Source organism: Symphalangus syndactylus, chromosome 8 (genome assembly GCF_028878055.3).
Source record: "Symphalangus syndactylus isolate Jambi chromosome 8, NHGRI_mSymSyn1-v2.1_pri, whole genome shotgun sequence".
Taxonomy (NCBI): Eukaryota; Metazoa; Chordata; class Mammalia; order Primates; family Hylobatidae; genus Symphalangus; species Symphalangus syndactylus.
The window spans coordinates 106983314-106989603 of NC_072430.2; the positions used below are offsets into that span (position 1 = coordinate 106983314).

General features: G+C 41.3%; 1 pseudogene; it reads left to right on the forward strand.

Moving 5' to 3' along the window:
- The first annotated feature begins 3864 nt into the window (after positions 1–3864).
- Positions 3865–5580, forward strand: LOC129488288 (ubiquitin-like-conjugating enzyme ATG3; annotated as a pseudogene).
- Positions 5581–6290: the final 710 nt, after the last annotated feature.

The window sequence follows — 6290 nt, forward strand, 5'->3', positions numbered from 1 at the left end:
AGAAAATCTAGAAGAAATGGATAAATTCCTGGACAAATACACCCTCCCAAGACTAAACCAGGAAGAAGTTGTATCTCTGAATAGACCAATAACAGGTTCTGAAATTGTGGCAATAATCAATAGCTTACCAACCAAAAAGAGTCCAGGACCTGACGGATTCACAGCTGAATTCTACCAGAGGTACAAGGAGGAACTGGTACCATTCCTTCTGAAACTATTCCAATTGATAGAAAAAGAGGGAATCCTCCCTAACACATTTTATGAAGCCAGCATCGTCCTGATACCAAAACCTGGCAGAGACATAACCAAAAAAGAGAATTTCAGACCAATATCCTTGATGAACATTGATGCAAAAATCCTCAATAAAATACTGGCAAACCGAATCCAGCAGCACATCAAAAAGCTTATCCACCATGATCAAGTGGGCTTCATCCCTGGGATGCAGGGCTGGTTCAACATACGCAAATCAATAAATGTAATCCAGCATATAAACAGAACCAAAGACAAAAACCACATGATTATCTCAATAGATGCAGAAAAGGCCTTTGACAAAATTCAACAACCCTTCATGCTAAAAACTCTCAATAAATTAGGTATTGATGGGACGTATCTCAAAATAATAAGAGCTATCTACGACAAACCCACAGCCAATATCATACTGAATGGGCAAAAACTGGAAGCATTCCCTCTGAAAACTGGCACAAGACAGGGATGCCCTCTCTCACCGCTCCTATTCAACATAGTGCTGGAAATTCTGGCCAGAGCAATCAGGCAGGAGAAGGAAATAAAGGGTATTCAATTAGGAAAAGAGGAAGTCAAATTGTCCCTGTTTGCAGATGACATGATTGTATATCTAGAAAACCCCATTGTCTCAGCCCAAAATCTCCTTAAGCTGATTAGCAACTTCAGCAAAGTCTCAGGATACAAAATTAATGTACAAAAATCACAAGCATTCTTGTACACCAATCACAAACAGAGAGCCAAATCATGAGTGAACTCCCATTCACAATTGCTTCAAAGAGAATAAAATACCTAGGAATCCAACTTACAAGGGATGTGAAGGACCTCTTCAAGGAGAACTACAAACCACTGCTCAATGAAATAAAAGAGGATACAAACAAATGGAAGAACATTCCACGCTCATGGGTTGGAAGAATCAATATCATGAAAATGGCCATACTGCCCAAGGTAATTTATAGATTCAATGCCATCCCCATCAAGCTACCTATGACTTTCTTCACAGAATTGGAAAAAACTACTTTAAAGTTCATATGGAACCAAAAAAGAGCCCGCATCGCCAAGTCAATCCTAAGCCAAAAGAACAAAGCTGGAGGCATCACGCTACCTGACTTTAAACTATACTACAAAGCTACAGTAACCAAAACAGCATGGTACTGGTACCAAAACAGAGATACAGACCAATGGAACAGAACAGAGCCCTCAGAAATAATGCCAGATATCTACAACTATCTGATCTTTGACAAACCTGACAAAAACAAGAAATGGGGAAAGGATTCCCTATTTAATAAATGGTGCTGGGAAAACTGGCTAGCCATATGTAGAAAGCTGCAACTGGATCCCTTCCTTACACCTTATACAAAAATTAATTGAAGATGGATTAAAGACTTATATGTTAGACCTAAAACCATTAAAATCCTACAAGAAAACCTAGGCAATACCATTCAGGACATAGGCGTGGGCAAGGACTTCATGTCTAAAACACCAAAAGCAATGGCAACAAAAGCCAATCGACAAATGGGATCTCATTAAACTAAAGAGCTTCTGCACAGCAAAAGAAACTATCATCAGAATGAACAGGCAACCTACAGAATGGGAGAAAATTTTTGCAACCTACTCATCTGACAAAGGGCTAATATCCAGAATCTACAATGAACTCAAACAAATTTATAAGAAAAAAACAAACAACCCCATCAAAAAGTGGGCAGAGGATATGAACAGACACTTCTCAAAAGAAGACATTTATGCAGCCAAAAAACACATGAAGAAATGCTCATCATCACTGGCCATCAGAGAAATGCAAATCAAAACCACAGTGAGATACCATCTCACACCAGTTAGAATGGCCATCATTAAAAAATCAGGAAACAACAGGTGCTGGAGAGGATGTGGAGAAATAGGAACACTTTTACACTGTTGGTGGGACTGTAAACTAGTTCAACCATTGTGGAAGTCAGTGTGGCGATTCCTCAGGGATCTCGAACTAGAAATAACATTTGACCCAGCCATCCTATTACTGGGTATATACCCAAAGGACTATAAATCATGCTGCTATAAAGACACATGCACACGTATGTTTATTGCGGCACTATTCACAATAGCAAAGAGTTGGAACCAACCCAAATGTCCAACAACGATAGACTGGATTAAGAAAATGTGGCACATATACACCATGGAATACTATGCAGCCATAAAAAATGATGAGTTCGTGTCCTTTGTAGGGACATGGATGAAACTGGAAAACATCATTCTCAGTAAACTATCGCAAGGACAAAAAACCAAACACCGCATGTTCTCACTCATAGGTGGGAATTGAACAATGAGAACTCATGGACACAGGAAGGGGAACATCACACTCCGGGGACTGTTGTGGGGTGGGGGGAGGGGGGAGGGACAGCATTAGGAGATATACCTAATGCTGAATGACGAGTTAATGGGTGCAGGAAATCAACATGGCACATGGATACATATGTAACAAACCTGCACATTGTGCACATGTACCCTAAAACCCTAAAGTATAATAAAAAAATAAAAAGAAAAAAAAAAGAAAAAAAAAGAAAACAGTGCAAATTAAAGCAATATAAAAGCTGCCAATTTTATAGGAAGTAACAATATGTCCTTGTGTCCTGTAATTCTACACTGCTCTTTCCTGCACCTTCCTTAATAAGTCTCCACCCAAAAGCAAAATTAAAGGGTTTCATTTCTCTCTCCTCTAGACTAAGTAAACTCCTCCCCAAACAGATAGTGGGTAAATAGAAAGGAAATTAACTGCTCAATTTAAAAAAGGAAAAAGTAGGCTGGGCGCGGTGGCTCAAGCTTGTAATCCCAACACTTTGGGAGGCTGAGGTGGGCGGATCACCTGAGGTCAGGACTTCCAGACCAGCCTGGCCAACACGGTGAAACCGTCTCTACTAAAAATACAAAAATTAGCATCATATAGTGGCACATCCCTGTAATCCCAGTTACTTGGGAGGCTGAGGCAGCCGAATCGCTTGAACCCAGGAGGCGGAGTTTGCAGTGAGCAGAGATCGTCCCACTGCACTCCAGCCCGGGCGACAGAGTGAGACTCCGTCTCGAAAAAAAAGAAAGCCAGGTGTGGTAGCACGTGCCGGTAGTCCCAGCTACTCTGGATGCTGAGGCAAGAGAATTGCTTGATTCTGGAAGGCAGCGGTTGCAGTGAGTGAGCCGAGGTCTTTCCCCTGCACTTCAGCCTGGGTGACAGAGCGAGACCCCATCTCAAAATAATGATAATAATAAAATTGACTAATGTATACATTAGTCTCCTCCTTTATACAATTTATTTTTGGCCGGGCACGGTGGCTCACGCCTGTAATCCCAACACTTTGGGAGGCGGAGGCGGGCGGATTGCCTGAGCTCAGAAATTTGAGACAGCCTGGGCAACATGGTGAACCCCGTCTCTACTAAAATACAAAAAAATTAGACAAGTGTGGCGGCATGTGCCTGTAGTCCCAGCTACTTGGAAGGCTGAGGCAGGAGAATTGCTTGAACCTGGGAGGCGGAGGTTGCAGTCAGCTGAGATCACGCCACTTGCACTCCAGCCTGGGCGGCAGAGCAAGACTCCGTCTCCCGGAAAAAAAAAAAAAAAAAAAAAAAAAGAGAATAATGAAATGATAGCAGGACGTTGTGGTGGGCACCTGTAACCCCACCTACTTGGGAGGCTGAGACAGGAGAATCGCTTGAGCCCAGGAGGCGGAAGTTGCTGTGAGCCGAGATTGTGCCACTGCAGCCTGGGCAAGAGTGAGACTCTGCCAAAAAAAAAAAGAAATGAAACGAATACTGTTAACGGCCAGAAAAGAAACATGAGTGAACGAGTGCCGCCGGCCAGGTGCTGATGTGAGTCGGCGGCAGCGGGGACATTTTCTCTCTCCCCGGCCCCTGACCCGGCTGCCCTTTCCATCCCATCACGGGACCCCAGGATGCAGAATGTGATTAACAAGGTGAAGGGAAAGTCACTGGAAGTGGCTGAGTACCTGACCCCGGTCCTCAAGGAATCAGTTTAAGGAAACAGGTGTAATCACCCCAGAAGAGTTTGTGGCAGCTGGAAATCACATAGTCCACCACTGTCCAACATGGCAATGGGCTACAGGGGAAGAATTGAAAGTGAAGGGATACCTACCCCCAGGCAAACAATTTTTGGTAACCAAAAATGTGCTGTGCTATAAGCCGTGCAAACAGATGGAATATTCAGATGAATTGGAAGCTATCATTGAAGAAGAGGATGGTGATGGCGGATGGGTAGATACACATCATAACACAAGCATTACAGGAATAACGGAAGCAGTTAAGGAGATCACACTGGAAAACAAGGACAGTGTAAAACTTCAAGATTGCTCAGCACTGGCCGGGCGCGGTGGCTCACGCTTGTAATCCCAGCACTTTGGGAGGCCGAGGCGGGCGGATCACGAGGTCAGGAGATCGAGACCACGGTGAAACCCCGTCTCTACTAAAAAAATACAAAAAATTAGCCGGGCGTGGTGGCGGGCGCCTGTAGTCCCAGCTACTTGGAGAGGCTGAGGCAGGAGAATGGCGTGAACCCAGGAGGCGGAGCTTGCAGTGAGCCGAGATCGCGCCACTGCACTCCAGCCTGGGTGACAGAGCAAGACTCCGTCTCAAAAAAAAAAAAAAAAAAAAAAAAAGATTGCTCAGCACTATGTGAAGAGGAAGAAAAGGAAGATGAAGGAGAAGCTGCAGATATGGAAGAATATGAAGAGAGTGGATTGTTGGAAGCAGATGAGGCTACCCTAGATACAAGGAAAATAGTAGAAGCTTGTAAAGCCAAAACTGATGCTGGCGATGAAGATGCTATTTTGCAAACCAGAATTTACGACCTTTACATCACTTATGATAAATATTACCAGACTCCACGATTATGGTTGTTTGGCTATGATGAGCAACTGCAGCCTTTAACAGTTGAGCACATGTATGAAGACATCAGTGAAGATCATGTGAAGAAAACAGTGACCATTGAAAATCCCTCTCATCTACCACCACCTCCCATGTGTTCAGTTCACCCATGCGGGCATGCTGAGGTGATGAAGAAAATAGTTGAGACTGTTGCAGATGGAGGGGGAGAACTTGGAGTTCATATGTATCTTCTTATTTTCTTGAAATTTGTACAAGCTGTCATTCCAACAATAGAATGACTACACAAGACAGTTCACAATGTAATAAAGAGAGCATCAAATCTATCCTAATTATTGATTCTGATTTTTAAAGAATTAACCCATAGATGTGACCATCAACCGTATTCATCAATATATACAGTTTCTCTGATAAAGAGACTTCTACGTTTATGCATTAAATAAAAATATGTTCCACTACCAGCCTTATTTGTTTAATAAAAATCAGTGTAAACAGAAAAAAAAATAAACGAGTGAAATTTTTATTTTATTAAATCTTATATATTTAATCATGACAATAATAAATAAAATAAATATCACTAAAAATCCTTTTTTAGGAAAGAAGTTGAGACTTTTAAATTATATTAACTTTTTAAAAAAATAGAAAAAATATGCCTATATATTAGTGTGTTGCAGTTATGAACAGTGATACTGCAGTGTATTAAATAAATAAAAACATTTTAAAAGAAAAAAATTCAATTTTAATATATTACTTAAATGTGGTGGTATATTTAATGTATGAACTAAAATATGCACTAACCAGACAAAATGTTACTTCTTGCAGTTTGCTGTCTATTTCACTGTTTCAAAATTTAAACACAGGTCCAGTGTGGCAGCTCATGCCTGTAATCACAGCACTTTGGGAGGCTGGGGTGGGAGGATCACTTGAGGCCAGGAATTCAAGACCAGACTGTACAACAAGATGAAACTTTCATCTCTACCAAAAAATTTTTTTTAATTAAAATAAAAAAATTTAAACAGAAATGAAACTTTGATCATATTGTGATGGAATAGAAATCATTCTGTTTTTGAATTTCTACCACCACGTGCTATCATGTATTTTGAACCTCCTGTTTAAATTCAAGAATATGTAGTTCCACAGGGATCTGAAATACAAACTGCTCCCAAAGT